Genomic DNA, 25763 nt, shown 5'->3' with positions numbered 1-25763 from the left:
ACTGAACCTTTAACATCTGAAAAAGTATTTAAATGAGAATAACCTAGTAAAGCTCAGGAATTCCACATCTTGCAGGTGAACCTTGAAAGGAGCTCTGTGGCTTTGCTCTGCAAACACTCAGGCACCTGGATGGGACAAGTAACTGACGTTTACACAACTTCTTCCAGATCTACAAACACCAGAAGTCCATCAGCTCCCTTGCACTTTAATGTTACATGCCCCAGCTACATGCTGTGGCTATTCATAAGACTCTTTCCTGCCTGCCCCACTTCCATCAGGCACCATCGCAGCACGCCTTTTGCCACTGTCAGCTGAAAGACTCCTTTGTGTTCTACAGTTCACCACCCTGCTGAGCCCAGTGTGAGGCCATGCTCCCAATGTCCCTGGCACTCCCTGCCTCAGCAGGAGAAGGTCAGCACTGGTAGAAGCTGCAGGATAGGTGGGACAGCAGGTGCTGGTGGTGCAGAGAGCCACTGCACTCTAAAACCACCAGGCTGCATGGCCATGGGATGGCGTGTGCAGCAGCAGGAGAAAGCCTGGATGAAACTCCACAGGCATTGTCAAAACACCAAGGAAGGAAGAGAGGAAGGAAGAGAGGAAAAGAGGGAGGAAGGGAGGGAGGGAGGAAAGGAACAAAGGAGGGAGGGAATAAGGGAGGGAGGAAGGAAATGAGGTCTTGTATTTATCATGGTTTGTAGGCAAAATTTTTTATTTCTGTGCCCCTTATTAGCATAGGCAGTAAAACTTCACCGGTAAGTAGCAGGTAGTGAGTTACTAAGAACACAGGAGAGGAAAGTTCCGTCCTTAATTTCCAACACTGACATCACCTTGGAACAGAGCCACAGCAAAAGGCTGACCTTGCACTTGGAGCCCTGAGTAGCTGGGATCACTGTACCCTTTCCTTTGCTGGGGAAGGCAGGACCCAGCTGCCAGCCTGCAGAGGTGTGAGGTGCTCCGGAGCACAGAGTGATTGACTAAGTCCTCAGAAAACAGAGCTGTTTAAATTCAAGGCATCCCTGCAGCATTTGTGCAAATGTGATTTTTTTCAAGATCTAGTAGCTTGAGTAAATTTGGAAATGGGTTTTCTCCGTGAAGATGGTGTCTTCAGTGCCCTTACTCTTAGCTGTTAACAGAGAAGACACTCTACTGAGCAGCTGGGACTTACAAAATCATAGAAACATAGACTATTCAGGCTTGGAAAGGAACTTAAGATCATCTAGTTCCAATATCCCCACCATGGGCAGGGACACCTTCCACTAGACCAGCTTGCTCAAGGCTCTGTCCAACCTGGCCTTGAACACTGCCAAGGATGGGGCATTCACAGCTTCCTTGGGCAACCCATTCCAGTGCCTCACCACCCTCACAGTAAAGAACTTCTTCCTTATATCTAACCTGAACTTCCTCTGTTCAAGTTTAAACCCATTACCCCTTGTCCTATCGCTACAGTCGCTGACGAAGAGTCCCTCTCCAGCATCCTTGTAGGCTCCCTTCAGATACTGGAAGGCTGCTATGAGGTCTCCACGCAGCTTCTCTTCTCCAGGCTGAACAGCCCCAATTTTCTTAGCCTGTCTTCATAATGACGCAAAGTGGAGAGGTTTCTACAGAATGGTGAGGGATGTATCTCTGATTAATTCACTGCTAATTTTCAAATACCTGCTCTAAAACTGGAGTTAATAAAAGGAAAGAGCACTTTAATACTGGTAGAGCTGCATCTCTCATTTTCACATACAGCTGAATTTTTCAACAATTTTGTTTTTATCATACCATGACTGCAAAACAGCCTCAATGGTCAGAAATGAGCAATATTAGAAGTGTCTAGAAACAGTCTTTTCACAGAAAGAAGTGGGTTAAACATCCAGTTCCTCTTATAGCAGCAATTGCAATCTGACTCTGAAGAAGGGAAAAGCTCTCCAATCCCCTGAGCCAAACTCACAGCTTCTTCAACAGTATGTTCAACTCTTTTTATAGTTTAAGCATTTCTAGAAAATTCACTTTCTTAATTTCTGCTGTTTCCATCAGCCCCAGACCCTATATGCTTTGTACCAGCTGCATTCAACTGAAGGGATACCCAACTGGGGATACAAATTGGCTGCTGAATGGCCCTCTCTGACTCCATGCTGTTGCTTTCAACCTCAGATGGCACAGAAAATGCTCTCTAGTTGACTTGCTTCCAAATGCCAAAAAACCCAGCCCCCAAATTTCTAAACATGAACCAGAAAGAAAACCAAATTATTTAAGTTTAAATAACACTGCAGACCAGTTATATCACAAATACAGTAATAAGAAAGCATTATGAAATATATGCTTCCTGTTACACAGAGCAAAAGTACCCTGAAGAGCGATTTTGTCATGTTTACAAAAGAGCTTATATACATTAGAAATGAGCTTCTACTACTTTCTTACTGAAAACAGTTTTCACGGGCAAACAGAATTTTTTCCTATAACTGGATCTGCCTGGCAGCCTTAAATATGTTTCTATCAAATTCATCATGCTGCCAGGGATATCAGGAGACATCTTGGGGAAATGTGGACATGGTTTTACTTCCTTTATTAATCCTTCAGTTCTTCGGTTCTCACATGACTTGGGTCTCTTCTGATCTTCTGTATTTTTAACTCTAATATTCTGGCAAACATTGCTGAGCACCTTACAGGTCTATTGCCCCTACCTTTAGGATATTTTAAAATCTCTTGAAATGTGACTGCAAATAGAGGAGTATTATGGAGCACCCTATAATTCCAAGAAGCATTCATCTTGTGGTGTTTCTGGCACTTACTCAAGCTGTAAGTAAGAATCTCCTATTCCAGAAGCCTAGTTCTGAATGGAGGCAAAGCTACCTGCAGTCAGTTGTGAAAATTCAGAGCAAATAAACACGAATCATGTATTCATGAAACACGAATAAACAAGAAGGTACGGGCTTTGGTCTGCACCTGAGGCATTCGGCATGAGATTTCTGACACCCAAGCAATGAGATGGGAATTGAAGTAGTGGTAGCAGCAAGAGATGCTAAGGATTACTCAAACAGCAGCTAATATGGTTCTGGGTATTCATGAAGGACAAAACCTGTAAGGGATAGATACAGGAACACACAGACCAGAAACCTGGTCTTTCCCTTAAGTCAGAATAGCTCCTAGCTAAATTTCTGGGGATCTGTATACCAAATTAACAAAGACTTGTCAAAATAAAGCCATTAGTCAGTGTTAGAATTCCTTACACCAGTAAAACAAGCAAAAAAGTGCAAACTAAGGATCAGAAGGGAGAGGAAGAAGATAGAATGTAAAAAGATCCTAACAGAGGCCTCTGATTTTGTCACATCAACTGCTGAAGTTAAAAGGTTAACAAAGGTTGATCTGACTGTTAATGTTTCCTCATCATTTCATTTATGAGAAAGAAAGAAGGAAAGAAGGTTTCCATCCCAAACTGTTATCAGGTTAAGTTCTTCTGCTTGAGCAAAACTAAACCTTACTACAACCTCCAAAGAGGATCACACAAGAATGTGTCTCACAGGGGGTGATTGGAGTGCATCCATTTCTTTGTGTAATTGCCACCAGGGTAGAATTCTGTGTTTCTGTATTTGTGCCACTGCAATTATTTTCCTACAAATGAAGCATCTGAATTTTAATATCCCATATATTCAGTGCAACACAACATATTACAATATCTTGACCTTTTCAATTTTCCATAAATTGATTGTCTGGTCGTTCCAGTCCTCCCTTGTTTACAGCCCTGGCAACCCTAGAAGAAGTAGCATGGACTCTCTGAGTTGTATCTATATCTTCTATGTTTATCAGCACTTTCTGAATCACACTGCTGGTCTCTTGAAGGCTTGACAGAAGCTACATACTGTGTGCCTGAGGTGCAGTAGCATATGAAATCATGCCAGAAAAGGCAGAGATAAGAGCTACAGGCTGGCTCATAAGGTCCACCACAGGTGGTCCTGTTGAAGGTCACATTGGTTGACCAGTATTGTTATCAAATTGTGATCTCTCCACTGAGTTCTTCTGACAGCCACATAAACCTCCAGCTAAAGAGATAACATGCGTAACCTTCCACCAACCAAATGTAACTGTTTAATTAATGTGCTTTTCTAAGTAAACTAAAAAGTGGGGGAAAAGGCTTCTGGTCTTTTAAGGATGAATAAAGCAGAAAATGTAATACCAGATCTAAACATGAAAGGGAGAGAATCCTCTTAAAGCTGAGGATGCAGTGGTAATGCAAAGCAGGAAAATGCTTATTTATTTCCAGCCATTGCCTGAAACTGATGGACCAGTAAAAGGAAGATACAAATTGTAATGAACTGCAAATGTTGGAGAAAGATGTTAGCCTCAATCCAAAGAAAGAGCAGTTCCCACTTTCTCACTGCTTGTCCTGCATTAAAGAAAGGAGAAGGAACGTGCCCATTTGGTAGAGTTCATTAGAATTGTTATTCTCTCAAAAAAACCCATAGAACTAAACAGAAATGCTCTGAGATGGTTCAAGTTCTTCCTCTGAGACCGTCCTGGTAAGTAAGGTATGTAAGTAAGTAATGTTAAGGTAAACATAGAAAGTTGTTCTGGAGAAGCTTTTCCACCTCCAGATGTGCTTTCAGGTCCCACATGTGCCTTAAGGTAAACTCATCTGCCCCGTGAGTGTGGAGCTGAAGAGGCCAGAACTGTTTTAGTAGCTTCCTACATGTGTAGCTCCACACCTCTCATCTGCCCCTTCAAGCAGTAGCAACAGCAGCTGAAAGACCTGTTTTGTCTTAAAGCACTGAATAGAACAGAATGAGCATGCAGTTACCTCAACTACTGAAGGGTGGTGGAGAAGGCAGGCATGACCTGCAGCTCAACTCTGTTATATTGACCACTACCCCAAAACTGCTTCTGCTGTACTATTATCTCTTGCCTGTATCAGCTATTCCAAATTTTTCTACTTTCAGATGTGTCCCACATCCAATCTGGGGTGCAGGGGGTGCTGCAAGACTTATGAGACAAACCATGTGAAAGGGCCTGAAGCACACAGTGGCCTTCAGTTCCCGTCTCCTCTGCATCCCATGGAGAACAGTGCTGCCTTTCCAGCCTCCTGCTGAAAGCAATATCAAGGGCGAATCTAGACAAAACAGAGCAGTCGCTTCTGGGTAGAGGAAAGCATATTTAAGAATTTTCCCCTTATATCAAAAGCATAAATCTTAAGATTGTTAAAATAAGTCTCAGTCTCAAGTTTTTTGGACAACTTGTTGGTTTTGGATGCCTATTTACCTATCATAGCAAAATTCATACATTTCTGTCTTCAGTTAATGAGAACATGTTGGACAAGCAAAGTAGAACTAAGCCCAATCACTGCCATGCTTATGTTGCTTCCTACAGGTCTGCTGCTGAAACTGGAGCTTCTTGAATGCTGGCCAGTTCCATGCGCACCAGTCTTTTACCCATCAATAAAGATCATCATATATTGATCACTAGCATAGTGATCTGCACTTTTTTCTCCTTCTTTGTTTAATATAGAGCCTAAATCATGGCCTCTGTTCTGGTAATCGAAGGTTTCCCTGCTACTGGGTTATATTATTTAAGGCATTACCTATTGATGTGTTACCACTTACAGTTTGTGCCTTAACAGAGACTAGATATCATCCCATTATCTTCCCAACATAATGGAAGAAACATCACGGTGAGGAGGCAAACAAGTATTTATTATCTACACCATCCATGGAAGAAAAAATGCTGGGACATCTGGGGTGGTATAATTTGTCTGACAACCAAGAAGCCTGCAGTAACACCAAGCTGTGACCAGTTGTCAGAAAGGCATGAGAGCAGGGGCAGGCACCTTCCAGAACAGCAGACGTAAGCACAGTAGGCAGGAAAAGATGGAAACCTATACCAAGAAAGTAACCTTCTATAATAGTAGAGGCAAATTGCTTATATAGGTGTATATCTCCAAATTATTTTTTAATCACCAGTGAAAAATTAGTATCTGCAGGCCAAGCTATAAGATTGTTTGGAATGGGATGAAATATCAGTTAAGTGTATTGTTGTGATGTGTTATTTGTTTGCATAATTTATGTTATTTCCATTAACCTCCAGCTAATATAGGGGATCTGGAGTGGACATGCTCTAAGTAGGAAAAGCTGCCTTGCAAAGCTTGCTATCCAAATAGGCTGTACAGGAGATAAGATAAGTGAAGGGGCTTACCCATGCTCACATGGCAGATTGGTGCCAGAGCCAGAAAATGGACAATACATTCACAGTACTTGCATCTTATACTTGGCAGACAGGCTATGCAATTTATGGTTCTTGAAAAGGGACAGTGAAATATTCCTCTTGCTGTCCAAACACTCTAACACATAAAAACTAGATTAGTTTGATTGGGGGGGGAAAAAAAAAAGGGGCAAAAAAAGACTTGAGTATCTGAAAAATTGTTCAGAGGTCCTTTCATAAATACAAAAGTTGGTCTAGTGTTGTTTTGAGGTATAAGTTGTATATGTCTACTGGTGGCCTATCCAAAGTTACAAGCAACATAAACATCTTACTAGCTGATTTTAAGCTAGGCCAAAAAGACATAGAAGGCCAAAGGAGAATGGTATTTCTTTCTCTGCGACCCACTATGTCTTATTTTACTTGCCTTGACAAGTTTTTTCATTGATTTCTGAGAGAGATTTGGGCAGAAATGGTTTGAAAGGATGGTGCTTATGAATTTGTGCATGTTTTATTGCTCAGGATACACTGCCAATGCGTGACACATTTCAAGGTCTTTCAAATAGTCTGTGCTGAACACACAGTGAGAAGGGTTTTACTCATAAAACTTAGTTAAAGGGAAGTGTACAGTTTTCTTTCAGGAAAATAAAAATGAGTCATCCATGCACGCATTTTATTTCCAGATCCAAAAGTTTGCAGTCTAGACTTATGGTTTTCATTTTTCTGAGCACTTAATCAGTCTCTCCACAGGCTGCTACATCCTGATGTCAATAGGAGGTTCATGACAAACTGAACAGGAGGTGGCAGATTTTTCTTCCAGGTAAGAAGATGCAGTAGTTTTACAGAGTGGCTACCTAAGTTGAGGCACCCTTCAGTTCTCTCCATGCCTGATCCACAGAGAAATTACTGTCTATCTGTATTAAAGTCTGTATAAATTCATTTATGGCTCCTCAGGGTAAGCAGGCTTGTAAAACCCTAGTGTACTCTCAAGTAACAACTGCAATTTGGCTCTGAGCTCTGCAAGACCACCAAAGGACTGGGGGATGATTTGCCTAAGAGAGAGGCTGTGTGTGTTGACAGGTGGAATAAGGGTCTTAGGAAATGAGAAAGTGACAATGATATATAGCATAGTGTTACATGGAGGAGCCTTGGAGGAGAGATTTCTCTTCCTTGACTCCCATGTGTGCAGAGCCGAGTCCATGTTTGCCTTACTTCAAGGATAGTGGATCAAAAAAGCTGTCAGAAAAGATATACATACACACACAGAATGCAGACAGCAATCATTCCTCCAGCTGAGTATGTCCTGGGTTATCTTTATATTTCCCAGTCACTTCCCAGTGCATCCATGAGTCGATTACATCGGGAGTGAGCACTGACCGTGGCATGCATTGGGTTCAACTCTCCCGTGTGGGAGGAGGGCAGAGGAGATCCTTCTGCTTCTTTGGGTAGGTCTTAGGAGAAACAGTTTTCCCCCAAAGCAGAAGAGGAAATGAAGCATTTCCCAGAAGGCAAACGGGAGAAGCATGAGTTCAGGATTAGCTTCCCGAGCAGTCAGGCAGTGCAGTACTTTGCCTGTGCTTCTCGCAATTGGTGTCAGCCACTGCAGATATGGTGATTCACAGGAAGCAGGTGGCATAGGGCATCCAGTTCCTTGTGCTGCCACCCTTGGCATCCCCAGTGACCTCTGACAATGTTGGTCAAGGATTAGAAACTAGGCTTATAAATGAGAATGCTCTGTAACCCTAAAGCTGCAACCATGTATTTTCAAAGTTGATGGAGAAGTCCCTAACTGGCAGCAAAGGGGTTCCTGTGTTCCTCCAGCAAGAACTGATTATAGCAGAAAAAAGCAGATCCTTCCACCCAGGTCCTGATGGATGTAGCTAATTAAAAGAAGAAACTTTAACTTCTGATTAAAAATTACACATCGGCACTGCCATAGTTACAGGATGGTGATACTGCCCAGATATGCCCTAAGCCTCGAGAAAGTTGTCGCATAGAAAATCTGAGTAAAGTAACGCTGTCTCCTAAAAAGCAATCCACTTTGCATCCACATCCAAAATAAGCTGTCAATATATCTGACATCAAAGCAGTCAGTCACCTGCATGGGGCTGCAGGTATGGTATTGAAGTCCTGGGAAGATCTACATAACCTGTCTTCATCAATTCAGCTGATACTTAGCTTCGAGCAGCATATCGATTCATAGCAAGGAGCCAAGAGGGAGCAACAAAAGAGAAAATAGCAAGTAATGGAAATGAAAATAATATGCAGGAAAAGGAAGGCAGCTTATGAAGCAGGCGGGGAACAGCTGTCCCACTGCCTCATGGAGCCCATGAAGATCTGCTCTGGGCAGGCAACCAAGCTCTGCAGTCTTGGGCACAACACTACTATGGAAATATTCCCTGCCTCAGGTGCTCAGGACTTCCTTCTCACCTCCTCCTGCCCAGGCAGAAATAGGCTGTAATAATTACTTCAAACCTCTCAGTACTCAAATATTAATCAGTTGCTGTCCAAAGTAAAAGGCTGTGCTCAACCCCTAGCTTGTTAGCTGATACTACCTTCAGTGTGCCGAATTTAACAGAGCAAGGTGTACTAGACAGGATTTCACTGACAACTTGCAGCAATGACATGAGGTTTGAATGTCAGTATGAGCTGTCAATCTTCCCTTTGTATTCTGGAAAACATGGGCAGTGGACACCTATTTAATTGCTTGAGTGACCCCTGGTAAAGCACCCTTGTTTGCTCTCCCTTTCTGTTTTTCAAGGTCTTCCAGGGCAAAAGCAGTGCAGCAGCTCCCTGAAAGCTGGAGGTAGGTAGCAGCGTGCTCCCAGGGACCCTTGATGATGCTATTGCAAACATAGGAGGCAAATCAGCGCTGCAGAATAAGACTTCTCTACGTTTCCCATGCTGATCAGAATATTAAAAAATAACTGGAAATCTTGCCATTTCAAAGCAATACAGGAAACATATTTCCAAGCACGGCAAAAAATAGACATTTTTTCCATGCATGTATATTGACACTACTTACCGTTTCATTTGTGTTCCTTGTACAATAAGTTTTGTAGCTCTGGATTTGATTTCTGTTGTTAGTGCTTATTATGTCAGCATGGTTGTCACAAGGTATGTTTCCAAGGGAGTCAAGAATTATAGGGAAATGTTTATTAGAACAACAAGCTCTCAGGCTCTGTCTCTGCTGGTCTGGCAATATTTATTATGATTACTGTTCTAAAGACAGAGAATGGTAGGAGCTTAGGGAAAAAATACCTAGAGTATTTTTGTCACCATCTTTAAAACCCATTTTGAGTCATTATCATTAAACTCAAGCTCTTTAAAATGCTGGTTTACAAATTTTAATAGTTACCGGCAAGGAAAGTTAGTGCTCATGGTCTTTCAGAAAGGCTGCATCCTGGCCATAGCTCATAGAATCAATTTTCAGGCTCCTGATAATATTTTTCTGAAGTATTCAAAGAAAAAAAAAAAGCACCTTGTGTGGAAATGATGTGAAATACAATTTGACATACAAATGACCTGAGGTACAGTTGTTCTCTAGAAATAAAATAAAATAAAATAAAATAATAAAATAAAATAAAATAAAATAAAATAAAATTATAGAAATGTTTCTGTGTCTGGCAGGACAAACTGGCACCACAATCCCAACAGGTTTGTTGGCATTTCAATCATCACTGCTGTTTTGTCCATACTTCAGGAAAACAAAATCCTCTAGATTTTGATTTTGTAGTTTTGGGGTTTAAACACTCTAGAAAAATCAGTTGGGTTGGTTTTATTTTTCTTTTTCTTTTTTTTTTTTGTTGATTTGTTGGTTTTTTTTAAGACATTTAAGTCATCATCATCATCATTCTGTGACTACATCATGCTCTTATACTCTCTTTCTTAATTTGACTATATATATTTAAAAACAGCAAAAGAGGAATTTCATATTAACAGCACTAAAAACAACCACTTGAACTAATGGCAAATTTCCCCAGCTCTGGTACTGGATTTCTTCCTTTTTCTGGGGTTATACTAAAGGTCTTGGTAGATGAGTATTTTGGGGTTTTTTTGCACAAACTCTGTACATGAATTATATCTTTCATGGAACATCACATCTTTTGGTAGAAAAAACAGTGTAATGAGGGAGGCCTTGGTCATATAACTGGGAGATATGCACCAGAATAAGTACTTGGCCTGTGCAATAATGACTGAGTTCTCAACTGAAATGTTACAATTCAGTAACATTATTTATACTTGTTATATTTTTTCAATATGCAAAATATAAAAATCAGAATTCCCACAGACAGTGATTGCTGTTGGTTAGATCTGTTTCTTGGCAAAATCCCAAGTTTTTTAGCCAAACACCAGCACAAACGAAAAATATAGCTAGCCCTGAAAATATTTAAGCGTGTTTAGTGCTCACAGGATGCTGTCAAGTGACAAAAAAAACAAGAAAACATAAAAAAAAGTGGGAGACACCTGCTTCTGTTAGTGTCTCCTGCTTGTGAGCTTGCTCCTGTCACCATTTGGGCCCAGATGGTGACAGCAACTTGCCCTGTCCCCAGGCTGTGGTTGTGGCACAGCGTGCTCCTGGCTCAGCACAGGGGGCAGGATGGCCAGGGCTGGAAAAAGCCCCATTCTATCTTTTTTAGGAAGAAAGGAAGGAGGCTGCAATATTTTTAGGAGTGGGTGGCAGCTGGAAGTATGTCTTGTGAAGTTGCTCTTTGACAAATGTGTAGCATCCCTGGAGGAAAAATAGAAGTTTGCCAAGTTCAGACATTTTCTGTTCTCATCTAACTAAAGCTACTTTGATCTAAATTTGATAAGTGATGTGTATATTATATTACTGCAACCACTTTAGTCTTTTTAGCTCAAAAAACAAATAGCTGAGGGACCAAAATCTGCTCTCAGACATCCTCCTGCTGGAACTCCCACTGCTTTCAAATTACTGAATATGAAAGGTAGGGATGGGAGAGGAGCACGCAGCAAATGTTCCCAAGTTTTTACGAGTGTTTGTGCAGTTCAGACCCCTGGGACACTTGCAGCTTGACTTGGAGGCTCTGGGTTCATGTCCCAGGCTGGATTTGGGTTCCTTTATGGGGGAACAGCAGCAGTGCTGGTGGTGACATGAGAAGCTAAATCAGCAATGAAATATTCCTCTAACCTGCACTGACACTTACTCATTTTTTACACCTTTTTTATCAATTCAGAGGGAGCAGCACTTCACCTCATCTGTGGAAATTAATGACTCTTTTTTAAAGATAGCCTATACTATCTAAAATGGAAGATTTATAAAGTGTTGGATTGATTAATTGTATCTTTCTCAGTAAAGTCTGACTGAAATATTGGTAATTTGACTCATCTGTTGCCAAAATGACTTCAGCACTCACTGTACCTGGTATATGTATTGTAACACCTGGGTTTAATTCAATAAAGTAAGAGAGTTTGTGAGTGAAAGCTACTGTGTATCATGACGCTGAAGTTTGTCCTCTGTATATAATATTTTCCTCTTTAAATATTTCCCAAACACTTACTGTGCTTACATCAAAGATAGCAATTATAGATTTATTAATCCACATTTTAAAATCCTTAAATACGTATTTAATTTTGTCAGAGACTATAATATCCTCTGATGGAAGGTCTCATACTTCCATTGATAACATTTTTACTTTACAGCTTCTACTAACTTCCACCTAAATTCTAGCTTTGATTTACTTCCTGGAAGACTATTTTAAAATTAACTTGATTTCTAGACCAAATCTAATCCTGATATGTAACAAAGGTAAAAAATATTTTGATTACAAACCTACTTTATTGAAAGGTGATTAAAATAAATTTTCAGATGGTTTGTGCTGTCCATGAAGAAGGGCCCACTGCTCCCTGATTGCCATTTCTGCTTCCCTGAGACAGTCTTACTAGAAGACGGTACTAAGTAAACATCTGATCAAGCTTAGCAAATCTGGTTTTGCTGGTGAAGTTGTGTCTGATACTGGGAGATTGTCAGCATGGAATATATTTAAGCTGTTTGAAATGAAGTATCTGCTTAGACAGGTAGCAGCCACTTCTCACTGTCCACGGGCCAACAGACTGGTGCGAAATGGTGTCAAAATACCAACACACCTTATTAAAAAAGAATGAGGAGTCAAGCTGTCACACATACCTGGCCCTGCCACCCCATGGTCCTGAGCCAGCAATGCCAGGATTGGCATCTACTGACTTTTTGTCCACCAGGAAGCCAAGACCAAGGTGCCTGGCACCGCCAGAACAGGCCTCAGGTCAATGTGATGTTGCACAACAGCAACAGTGCTGCAGTCTGTGGCAAGGATGTTTGTTGAATCTCCATCCTTGAGTTGGAGCACCTTGTGATGACCAGTCTGTTACCTCTGCTTGAACTAGTCCTACTTTCTCCAGAGCAATTTACACATCTCTGGTACCAGTTGCCTATACCTTCCTGATGGGAAGTTAAGAGAATGTTGATGCTAAAAACAACAGGGTTCCTTTCACAATACTAACTCATGAGAACTACTACCACATCTGGGTTTAAAATATTACTTGTTGCACTTAATTTTCTTTTAGAAAAGCCAAATGATTGTCTTACTTATGTCTCTGTCTCTCTCTTTTTATTGTCAGGATGATTTCCCAGGAAGAGAGTTTTAAAATTTACAACCAAAAAACCCCCAGACTGGAAGAGGGGAAGAGGAAGAATTATATCCCTGTGGGTATGAGAAGCTGCACTTTTTGTGGATTTAATTTGTGTTCAGTAACAAGGAAGAAAAAAAAAGTGTTTAGTTTAATGTTTCAGGAAGTCATACAGTAAATGCCCTGAGAAATGTAGTGTGCTGAGGCCAGGGCACACTCCAGCACAGCTTCCCACATGGAGAGCTGTTTGCCAAGCCTGGCTGATGCACAGTTTTTGTACAGTATAATTATTTAATTTGGGGACATGACTTTTTACCAAATTATTTTTACTATTCTAACACATAACATGGATGTTTTTACATCAGAATAATTGTTCTTTTGTCCTCTAATTATGACCATGTTTAGTATAACAAAGAACCAGTAGGAAATGGAAATTGTTTAGGTCATCTACCCCATTCCTCTGCCCATGGTGAATTATTTCTTATATTGTGTTTGTTGGAGTGTTTTCCAATGTATGAAAAACACTGAAAAGTCGTGTTGTATGACCAGGGGAAATAGGATAAAACCAGTAAATAGGATTACAGGAAAATCTGCTGGAAACTTTTTTTTTCTTAAGAAGTATGACATTCATACCTTGGCCATGAGCAATATTCACATTAACTGCAGATTATTTGTACAATCGAATTCTTTTTCCTTTTGATAACAGTACCCAGGCTGTTTCCATGGCAGTCCAAGAGACTTCACCCCACTCTGTTGAAAGAAAAATCCTGGAACAACTGAGCTGCTGGGATCTTTCTAATTTCAGGGTCAATGTTTAGCAAGATAGATACATGGCACGTGGGTATTGGCTGGCTTCCTTTAAGATATATCCACATATACTGTTTGTGCCTTTGAGACAGGTCTTTTTCTGTAAGGAAATGAAGAAAATCATTGAACCTATATAATAAAGTCCAAAAGAAATGAAAGCAAAGAGGCCATGTCACTGCCCTGATCTTACATTCAGAAAATCAGGGTACTTCTCTGCTTTAAAGAAAAAGCTTAGTTGGAAAGTTTCTTTATATACGCAAATGCCTTTTCCTTGTATTTTCATAAGCTAAAAAGGAGTTGTGATGACAGTGCTGCAAGAAGGGGCAAGACTAGGTAAATACAAATTACTCTGGGGGATTAACAGGCCTAATGAGACTGACGCTGAATGCATACAAAGCAGTGTTTTAAACAAATGTTGGGCTTCTCTGTAACGAAGGGAGCCCTAGAAAATGCAAATGCATCTGAATTTCAGATGCTCTTTCCATGTCCAGGACAGGGGACTCAGAGCTCCCTGTCTAATATTCAAAGAAATCATGTCCTCAAATTAACATCTTTGGCTTTATTTTCTAAGTGCCTTCAGCTTCAGTTACTTTAAATGAAAGTTTTAGCCTACCCTGGGCAGACAGACCGACAGGCTACAGCTCCTATGTGCATTGTTTTATCTCCTCTCTCTTGTGCGTAGATCAATAAGGATTAACACAGGACTGTGCCTTTCCTGTGCAGGCAGCTCAGGTAGTCATTGCACCCATTTAATGGAATGTCTGGCATCAGCCTGTTGGGTATATAGAATTACACCAGTCAAAATGTTTTCCTAGACATCCAATGAATAATGAAAAGAGTTTGAGAGGTATTTCAACTGATCACCCTCCCATCCTTTTGGGTATGGGGTTATCTTTTGAAGGGCTTAATCTTTGCAATATGTGCATCCTTTTGTGAGAAAGGGAAATGGATACAGAGGTAGGGAGAATAGGTGGCATTGGTTTTATTCTTCAGTGTGCTGTCTGTATCGTGCCTATTTGACCCAGCTTCATTTCATCGTTTGGCTCACATGGGCCCCGTTTGAAGAAAGACCCCTAGGAAGGGGGCTGGGGTGGCAGCAGCTATATCCTTGTCTTAGACAGCTATGTTCTTGATGGAGAACAGTGGCTGCCAAGTGGCCACAACCAAGACTGAAAATAGTACAGTGACTTGGCATATGCTTTTAGTTCATTCCATGCATGGAATTTGTTAAAGGCTTATTATAAATGATAAATGGTAGCTAACTTCACAAAATCTTGGAGAAAGCTGTCAGCAGGCATGTACCAGGGCATGTGGCTGAGCAGCTTAGATTTCAGGCTGGCAATATTTTTTCTCTTTCATTCTATGGCCCCTGTTGGAGACTGTCATCATGTAAGCAGTGAATATCTAATGTAGTCTTCACACTGTGCCAGTAACCCATTAATGAAGCCTCCTGGTTATAATCCTACTGCAGTCTTGCTGGCTTTGCACCTTACCCGTACAGGCACAGCACCAGCAGTGTCAAGACTTGCCTTGGCTTTCCCTTTGCAATGCCAGAAACAGTGCCTGTGTAATAATATATTTCTAAGATGAGGCTTAGATAGAAATGGCAGTGGCTGGAAATAAGGAGTACAAGATTGTCTGAGTAGTCTGTTTAGACCAAAACTTTTGCCTGTCTGTTTTTTGGCATAATGATGACCTGCATGCTGGGTAACATCCCAACACTTCCGTAATTCCACTGGGGGTAAAAAAAAAAAAAAGTAATGAAGGAAAGATTATGCCTTTTGAGTCAAAAACCATATACATGCTCAGTGTTAATAAAGAGACTTGAACTTGCGTAGAAAATTAAGGTATGAACTACCCACATAAACTCTGAATTCCATGAAAAAAGGGAGGTTAATAAGAAACAGAAATCATGTCTAAGAGTTGAGGGATTTTTGGTTGACAGAGGAAGGGAGAAAGAATCATAGAAACAAAATTGTAAACCCAAGGTTGTCATTATTCAGTCTCCTAAAAAACTTTTTAAAATATCAGTCTTTTGTTCAGCATGCTTGATTCAAACTTACTGAGCAAGAGACAATTCTATGTCATGATAACAGTTGCTTACTGGATCGTTTTGTTTAACTGTTGACTCAGTCTTCCTATCAGGTGGTGGCAAGAGCAGCATTTCACCGCAAAACAAAATCTGCATGCACTGTTGTTCAGCAAACACTGTTGGAATCAATCACAAATGTTGAATATATATTTGCAAATGTGACCCTTTTCTTCTATTTCAGGGTCTACTTCAGGCTTTCATGTCAAAGATCTAGTTTCATGGATCACTGCTAATGAAGCTTTCACATATGTACCGTAAGTATAGGTACATTTTGTTCAACAGAAGCCAGTTTTTATTTCCTGTTCCCATACCCTCTCACAGGAAAATGAGCTTGCTCCAGTCACAGAAGTTCTTCATCTCAGTGCACGAAAGAGAAATCGAGCAAAAAAGCAAACTCGCACCATGAGAAAATTAAGCATCAGAAGTTACGCCAGTAACAATCAGAAGAGAAGGGCAGGATCTAAAGAAGTTGGTAACTACTATTTTACAATTCCTTGCAAGTATATTTAGAAATTTAATAATTTTTATGTGTATGTATGTACACACATGTAGTAGTTTAACCCATTTAAGTAAGAACAGTGCCAATGCAATGCATTTACAGTAAGGGCAAAGAAACCCCATTTATTTGCCTTTTATACTGTAATAAAAAACTTCAAAATATTATAAAAATTCTATTTATAGTAGTCCATGTTGTCATTTCTGCTACACATTTCTGTTTCTGTTTCACACATTGGAAAAGAAACTGAGAGATTTTGAATGAGGTGATCAAATACTGGAGGGAAAGACAGGGCTCCTGACTCCACTCGGCCCATTACATATCACTCTACTTGAAAATGTGTTCATTTTTGTTTCTTTTCTTTAGGTAACTAATCATTGACATCTCGACAGCTTGCCCACCCCCTAAGTAAATAACAGTAATAAAAAGCTTCATTTCTGCTACTGTTACCTTATTACCTCAGATACTGAAGCCACTGCTGTTCTTGGGGACAGAAAGCCAGAAGAGGACAAGGAACACAACAGGTACCTGTGGCTAAAGCGTAATGGATTTAAACAAAAGGTCTTTTTACATGGAGCTAATGGGTATAAAAAATTTAAGGAGGGGAAAAATAAATTCATGCAAGAGTGGTCCATTGGTGGCCACTAAACATGAATATCTGGTTATAGCCTGTATAGCCTATATTCAGGGCTTCTCCTATTGCTTTGGAGGTATAGAGAGATGGCTTCCCCTCCTTTACTTTTGTACCTCCCCCCACTCCACACACAAGAGCAAACACATTTTGCTTTGTGCTTATATTCCTTTCCCATAATGGTGTGCATGGGAGAGAGAAAGCTGGACCAGATGAGCCTTCGCACTGACATCATGTGGATGTTCTGTGTTATGTTACATGATGTTTTAGCAGGGCAGGCCACCCGTCTGCTCCTCAGGCTCCTTTCAGCCAGCCCTGAAAGCTGGGTATCTGATGCAAAGCCCAGTGGATTTGGTGGAATCTTTTTTCAGATCTTCAGAGCAGACTCCTAAGTGCAAGCCTGGTTAATATGCCAGCAGAGAACATCTGATTATTGCATGGGGCTGGTCAGGAACAGTAATCAAATTACCTGAAGGAAAAGATTTAGGATACATCATTTAAACTGCATTAAATATCTGTGTGGTCATTCCCAGGAAGAATGAATATTTTCTCTATTTGATTCAATATTACTCAACTTACTTTACACCTTTTGTTACTTTGGATGAATACTGTTCTATAACACGTTTTAGGGAAACAGGCTCTGCAGGATATGGTGTGAGCTAATGATGTCATTTCTACCATCATTTCTAGTATCAGAAAACATCGCAATAGCAGAGAGTTTTCTGTTGAATAAGATATAAACCCAAGGTTCTCCTCTGGTTGCAATTATGTGGTAAATATAATTGTGACCTGAACATGGAAGTACAGAAGTCAGCAGTAGGCAGGAGCATCTTCTTTAATGTTCAAATTAGTAACCTTTCCCTTACTACATGGAAACAAAGCTTGCCAGTGTGGTCCCTCCCTCCATGATGTCTGTCCTGCCCCATCCTCACAGGCTTTTGGATCCAATGCCCACTGGCTAAATTCCACCAAAACTACAGAGTAGGTGTATTTGAGTCATCAAAGTCTTGCAGAAAAACTGACTTTGATCTCAACAACAGCTTCATCTCACAGGCCCTACCATCAAGCAGTGCCTCTGTTTGTGAGCAATTTTCTAAACAGAGACTTTGGAGTTTGCTGCTGAGAAAAGGATTTTGAGAGGCAAAGGGAATCTGGTGCTCTGCTCACCTCTTCTCCCTTCGCCAATGTTCTTCCAATCACAGAGCTATTGTGTGAAAGCTGGAGCATTCTCTCCCCACTGCACATCTTGTCGGGCTCCCCACTACCTGCAAAACAATCACAGCACCTTAAAAATATCCCTCACCCCATCAAATCAGCAATGATTTTTCAAGAATAAGAACTCATAGTTCTTCCTTACTACTACTACATGCTGAGTCTGAAGTTATTGAAAGGATAAGGGGTGAATAGTCTCTGGATTTTAAGTTTCAAGGAAATCCTGCTCATTGTCCTTTAAAATTAGTCGGAGTACCAAAAGAGTAGTTACTGTGATTACTATGTGTTGGTATGTACAAAAAATGTGCTCCTCATAAATAGTGAATTGTGTCATTATCACGGTATATGCTGGGCTTTCATAAACATTGGTATTCTGTAATTATACAGCTGCCTGTAGACTTGAGGAGACAGTCATTAAAATAGCCATTAAGAGAGTTCAGAGCAGAAAAAAAAGCTGCTTCTCATTCATCCAGGACACTGGAGCTCAGAAAAAAAGGGAAATTTTGCTTTGAATAGGGCAAACATTTTATATTTGATGTAATGTCCATTGTAGCTCTGCTCTCCCCACAGCCCTTCAGCCAAACTGCATATTTTGGGTCTTCATTTCCAGATTCATCTGAACAAAAGAAGGGCTGTGTTTCTGCATGTCCATTCCAGAGTACTCCAGCAAGAAGGACACATGCAAAAGTACTTGCAAGGTCTTTGTCTAGATTTTAAAGCCTGTGCTTGGAAATACCAGGTAGCATTGGAAGGCTTGTGTGAAATGACTGATCTATAACATGTTTTTACAGGTTAAACACCATTGGTTTTAACTGAACACCTATTTAATTCCTTCTATCCCAGGAAAAATACCCACACATTACTGGGAACAGACATTGGTCAGTTTTGTATCCTGGGCTTTCTATTAGAATGATTGAAACATGGCATTATTGGCAAATCTGTCCTTTTGCAGCTCATGTAATAATGCTGTTTCACTGCCTAAAGAGTTTAAGTCAGCCCAATAGCACACTGTTAATTCAAATATTTAATCTTTTTATTTAAGGAAATTGACTTTATTTAAGTCAAGGCCAGACGTGGTATTTTGGGTGGTCAAAATGACTGCTGTTATTTGCATCATCACAGCTGTTCTGAGGAAGACAAGGACTTTTTGGAGCTGGGGCAGAGCAAACTGAGCAATAGTGTTTCCCAGTGTGCAATGAGGGACCACTGCTGCTCCACCAACAAGGAAGAAGTGAAACAACTGGATAAATCCTGCCCTTCAAACATCAAAATCCACATATTCCAACACATACTAGACAACAAACAAGTGTAATGGGTGGAAGTGAAAATGATAAAATATTGGTATGCTTTTGTGTTGGTTATAATGATGGAGGTTGCCATGCTGCAGAAGACTTAAGTCCGCAGGTTTTTCTCTTTCCAGAAATTACAGATGGTACTGACATTCTTCTTCAAAGACATTACAGTTGTCGTTAATTGGTACTGGCTGAGAGATACCTCCATGATAACTATAAAGACACAAGCAGCTCTGAAATTCATGGATCTCAGTCCTGCAGCAGGCAGGTAGAAAACCCTTCGCAGTGCTGCCACCCAACAGGCGTTCTCTCTCCATTATTGCCATTAACACAATTCTCTGCCTGTCTCTTTGATGAGAGCCAACATCAGTAAGCATTACAAGTGGATTATTGCTTTACACTGCGTGAAAGATGTGTCTAATATGAAGAAGTAAGATTAATCTGGCTAAAATCAGTTTAAGTGAATGATTGCATATTGAAATGATTTGTAACAATAAGACTGAAAATTTATGGAACTCAGATATGCAGCCAGAAGGTGTTGGAATTCGGGGAGCTGCTGAATGTATCTCTTGTTTGTGCTACTTTAGATATAATAATTCCACTTACACATTTTGTTTGTAGTGTACTGCACCATAGATGGATGTCTGCACACACTTATGCATGTTTGTCCGTACACCTCCGGGGAGAAGAAAAACTGATGGATTTTTCTAATTCAAGATCAAGATATATATTTTCATAGATGGTCCTATTTGGAAGGAAATGTAATCTGTTGGCATTTGGGTTTATGAGTGAGCATACGTATCTGTGCAGCAACAGAACGGTGTAACAGAAAGCTGGCCAATTTATTCTTAGTACAGCGTCCAACAATTCACCTTTTGATCCTCCCCTTTTCACAGCTGTTTGTCAAGGAATGATTACAGCCTGAAGGAAGCCTGGACGCTGAGAAACATCTCATCTCTATGCGCAAATGATCATTTTTCTCCCATTCAAGAAGGTTTCAGTGTTACGTAGGTATAGCTGTGTGATAGAGATGCTGCAGTCAGAGTAGGTGGAGGGGTCTGGCTCGTACCCCACCATGGGACTGGGTGAGCTCATGGTCTCGCATAAATCACCACTGTGGGGATCTCAGCTCTGAGCTTCAGGTTTCCAGCTGTAAAACAGAGTTAATATCATTTCCTTAGTGGCCCTTTTCTGTCTCTTTCTTCCAAAGAGGCTTTCACCTTGGTATATTTGGAAGGTGACTGCCTTTAGTCTCTCTTCATCCTGTGGCCAAATGAGCAACCTCCAAGGGTGAAACAGGAGCCACACCAAGGTCTGAGGGCCAGATAAGAGGAGGAAAAAGCCCTTAAGATGACCCTACCACAGGAGGGTTTGTACTTGCTATCTGGGATTAGCAGAGGAGAGCTATCTGGATTTCCTCAAGCTGCTCCCATGGATGAGATCTTACCCTTCCTTTCCTTCAGGGAAACCAGTGCAGGATGTGCTGCAGGTTGCAGAGACCTCCTCCACCAGCTGCCATCACTTGAGAATTTAGTGCTGGATCCATCCCTTGGCATGCTCTGAGGGATTCACTGTGCTTCTGCTGCAGGAAAAGAGAACAGAGGAGGGGCTGAGGCTGGGGACAGTGAGATACAGCCTTGCTCCAGCTGTAGCAATTACCTGCGCTGTCAGACAAACAGCAGGTCTTAAATTTTGAACAGAAGGGACTAAATGCATCCCTGGAGTAACTCCAGCAATTTCTGCAGGTTATAGGAGAAAGACTTTGGCCCTCCATCTGGTTTATGCAGGGAACTAAGTATTTTATCTAACACTGAGTCAAACGACTGAAATTATTTCTTAGATTGAGAAGTTTGGTGTTAAAGCCAGAGGAAAAACACTCACTGCCGATGAAATTGACCTCTCTATATTTCTAGTGCACATTAAGCAAAACAGCATCTTTCAGATAGATGCTGATAGTCATTTCGAAATTTCAATTTCAAGTGCACTAGTTGATTTCTATATGAATTAGAATTGCTTCTTACTGTCATTTTTCAAAGGGTAGGTGTGAGACCGAAGAACTGGCTTCCTTGAAAAATCCTGCAGCTTAGATTTTGACCCTAAATGCTTGTAGCTGGGTGCATTCAGTAGGACTAAAAAATACCCTAACAGCTAAGGCATGAGGTAGTGATGTGTTTGCATGACATGTAGTTCAGTGGGGTTCTCAGCACTTCTTGCAGGATGATAATTCTGGCTACTTTTGTTTCCAGTGGACATTGCATGGGCTTCTATTCCCTGAGGAGTGGTGTGGGAGGCTTGACATCACGTTCCCCAGCATGGCATAAGGGCAATGGTGGCAGAGCCCATGTCTGGTGCTTCAGTCCTGCTCCTGTCCCCCAGGGTAACGTTCCTGCTGTGACTGCAACAAACATGTTACAGCTGAAAAAGGAAGGATGAAGAAAGAGGCTGAGGATGCTTATCGGAGAAGGAGGCTGCTGGACTGTATTTCCAGGGAGGCCACTTCTGTTCAGCTCAAGTCTCCTTTTACCCATCTGATATGTAATGCTTATTTGCCCAGTGTGGTGTCAGGAGACTTCACTGGTGTATATGAAGTTCTTTGATGCATGACAGCTCTACATGAAAAATAAAATAATCAGATCTTGTTTCTATCAATCACTTTTACTTGAACATAGCAGCTAGCCAGTGTTACTGAATACATTCAGAAAAAAACCATTTTATTTATTCAATGGCCTCATGCATGGTTCCTCCTCAGTTCAGAACTGGTTTACTGGTTTTGGGGTTTTGGAGTGTTTTGCCAAGAATATCTAAAGATCTGCAGTTATTTGTTTTTCTCACAATACTGCTTATGACCTCCTTTTCTCTTTTAAAACAATAGATAAATCCCCTACTCCTCTCCCATAACTACCTTTCCCTGGAGCACAGTGATCTACATTGTTTGCAAATTACATTTGAAACAAAAACCAACAGAGAAAAAACACTATTTAGAAGTTTCCTTACTAGAGACAGAGTGCTACAAACAGTTTTTAAAAAGCAGAAAACTGATTGTTAACTGCAAGGCACACTAAAGCAGGTCTGGATGGATGCCTACAGAGCAGTGAGTGCTCAATTACAGGCTTCTCCTCCAAAGCCCCTGGCATGGGAATGGCTCCCATCACTTCTGCATCACACTGCAGACACATGAAGGCTGCAGCTAAATGACTGCAAAAGCCAAACAACTTTCCTCATCCGTCAGATTGACTCGACGGCTAGTCTGAGAGATACGGATGGTGAATGCAAAGCTGCTAGTTGATAGGTATTGCCATTAACATGTTTTAATTAAATAGAGGAAAGGAGATGGGAAGGGACTGAACCAGTGACAGTGAGAGGAAACTGAGCACCAGAAAGCCCGGGTCTTTTCACTCTCTTATCTGTTTGCTTCATTAGCAAGCAGGAAATCATTGCTGCTTGCCTGGCTCCTGCATATTACCAGGAAACATGTTGGAATTTTATTCCTAGGTTTAATTTAAACCTTTGACTAAATCTGTCTGTTTCTGAACAGACCCATTTCGTCCATGTATTCCTCACACAAACTTCACTTAAATCTCTCATGTTTGATATAGATTAATTTTTCATTTTGTTTTTTTAACTTTTAGTTATCCCAGATTCCCCACTGGTCTTGAGCCCCTGTGGTTCTCCATCTGCAGAATCGTATTAGTAACCACCACGGACTTATATATTGTTATGGAGATGTTGTGTGGTGGTTTTGGCTTTCTGATGTCCCTGCTGGCCTGATTATGCATGGATTCTCCACGAATGCATATGTGCTACAGATACAGCGGCCGACTTCGGCATGTCCCTATTAAACCCACCCCCCGGGGAGCGGCTGGTAGGCTGCAGCTCCCATGCCATAGCTGGGGGGAAGCAGGTCTGGGGACGGGGTGTGGCTGTGTGTCTGCATGTGGCTTCTTTGTTTTCAACACATACATAATAAATGTAGTATGAGCATGTAGGCAGAATATGAAAATGTACTTTATGTGGAAAATTAGAATAGAAATATGCAGTGAAAGTTTATTTTCCCCATTTACAGTGAGTCTAAAAAATCCATACCTCTGTGGGTCTCTGACACTGTGTGTCTGGTTTGCCACAGCTTATACTGATTTGAATTTTCTTGTTTGGAATCCTTCAGAAATAAGGGAATTTCTCACGTACCTCTGAAATCACTGTTGGTGAATGCAATCTCATAAAAGTAGAACAGAGCTGTGCTACACCTCTGTGGCTTTATCACAGTTAACATTAGAAAGAATCATGGTAATTCCTGCTCCTTTTCCTTAGTTGTGGATCTGGTTCCCCTTTCCCACTCAGCTCTGTTTTCTGTAATGAGTTCCAACCTCTCTGTAAATCACAGTTTAGGTTAGGGTGCACACTCTGTAATCTCCTTCAGTGTAATTTATAAACTACCGTGAGATTTTCTAAAGATACAGTAAGTCATAAATAAAATCTTGATAGGAGTAAGTTTAGATAGGGGGCTTTGGGTGTGAAATATTGCTCTTGTTCCATAAGCATGCATTTGTATTTGGTCCGATGTGGGTAATGCTGGACATCACTCGCATATTTGAGTTTTATATCTGGGCCAGTGAGGAGGGATTCCTGCAGAAAACTTCACAAAAGCCACTTAAGTTTCTGGGTAAGTTAGGGGATGCAGGGATTCAACTCATACAGGACTCATGATAGGAAGAAAGCACCACACTAGTGAGGTGTGATTCATCTCTTCTAAAGTTAGCTGCCTAAAAATGGCAAATCTCATCTCAGCTTTTCTGCTATGCAATCAATGGAAAAGGAAGGCAACCTGCAGGATGACTGAGTCACCAGTAAGGCTGTGAATTAGAAAAGACCCTAGGTGACTGAACCTTCAGCATCAAATTCAAGCTAGACAAGCACAGTTAATCAAAACCCATCCAGCCCCAAATGACTTTGGTCCTCCCGAGATTTGAAAAAAGCTGCAGAGCAGCCCTTACTTCAGACATGGCAGCGACTGCCCCATTAAATTTGATGTCATAATCCCTGCATCAGCTTTCCCATGGGATTTCATTCTTCACAAAGCCTCATTTTTTTTCTAGGGAGCAGGAAAGAGAAGATGGGTATGAACGGAAGAAGCTTTAAAGGCCACTGTTGTTTAACACCTTGCTATACTGCTCTTTTTAAGGTTTAAAAGCTTCTGGGTGAGAGAGATCAGTGAGAATTGCAAAAGGTGAAATGTAAAAAAGTAATTTAAGAATAATATACACATCTCAGGAAGGTCCTGTGACTAAATTTGGGCTCAAGTATTCGCTGAAGTCCATGTACTTCTACATGGCCACAGCTAAGAACAAAGCATTTTAGAAGGGGACTAAGAAAGGGAAGGCATTAAATCTTTTTTTCCTATGAGAAAAATCTGTCAGAAGAAAGAAGATGAGAAAAACAAGAAAGAGACATTTACACAATGGGAAAGCAGAAAGAAGATGGGGCCAGACACTGCTTGGAGGTACCTAATGAAGCACAAAAGGCAATGTGCACAAGCGGCAACAAAGGAAATGTCTATTTCCAAGGTACTAGAAAAATTTTTGTCATGGCATTAAAACATTACAAGAGTGACCCAGGCAGGCTGTGAAATCTTTTCTTTCCTGGACATTCAAAACTCATCTGGACCTGTTACAAGTCACCTGGACCTTACTCTGAGTGAAGGGGTTTGTCCAAATGACAGTCACAACATAAAATCCACCTACTTCGAGCATGTAATTGGAGTTGTATTTCCAATTATTGTTCCAACTCAGTAAGTATGGGTAAATATTTTATTATTTATGAATCTGTATGTAGACAGCCAGACCGGCAGATGTCTGGATATATCAAATACAGAGATGTTCTGAAACTCTCTTTCCTAGTCTCACAGCAAGGTATCATGATGTTTGCATTTTTGTAACACACTCTCCAGAGACCAACAGGAGACACAAGTGACAGTGCTCATATAAATGTATCTTGTCCCATTTAGAACAAGAAGCAGTAGTACCTAGAAAATAATCTCCAAATAAAGGTCTTAATATACACCACTACCTCCCACCCCCAAATAAAAGCGTATTTTCTTTTATTCACCAAACCTGATAAATTTAAATACAAAGGTCTGACAAAAAGTCCTTTGGCATGTGGCATGTGTAGTTAGTGTGACATGGACTCACGCATAGCCATCAAGAATTAGATACTTCAGGCAAAACTCCCATTGCAATCAACAGGTATTTTGCTCTACAAAGGACCGCGAAGCCTGTGTCACAACTTGAAGAGCAGAATTTCAGGCAGCACCTCTTTCAAGATCAATGACATCACTGATTTGGGGTTTGGCTTCCATGTACAAGTGAACTAGTCTTATGAGGAGCAGCTGAAGGAACTGGGGTTGTTTAGTTTGGAGAACAGGAGGCTCAGGGGAGACCTTAT

General features: G+C 40.9%; 1 long non-coding RNA gene across 1 annotated transcript; it reads left to right on the top strand.

Moving 5' to 3' along the window:
* The first annotated feature begins 12790 nt into the window (after positions 1 to 12790).
* Positions 12791 to 21925, top strand: LOC115605223. The gene is made up of 4 exons (XR_003990542.1): positions 12791 to 12875; positions 15876 to 16166; positions 16557 to 16714; positions 18644 to 21925. It is a non-coding gene; the product is annotated as an uncharacterized LOC115605223 (long non-coding RNA).
* Positions 21926 to 25763: the final 3838 nt, after the last annotated feature.

This window comes from Strigops habroptila, chromosome 3 (genome assembly GCF_004027225.2).
Source record: "Strigops habroptila isolate Jane chromosome 3, bStrHab1.2.pri, whole genome shotgun sequence".
NCBI lineage: Eukaryota > Metazoa > Chordata > Aves > Psittaciformes > Psittacidae > Strigops > Strigops habroptila.
Note: the sequence above shows the minus strand (reverse complement) of the source record. Positions and strands in the feature narration are given on the sequence as shown.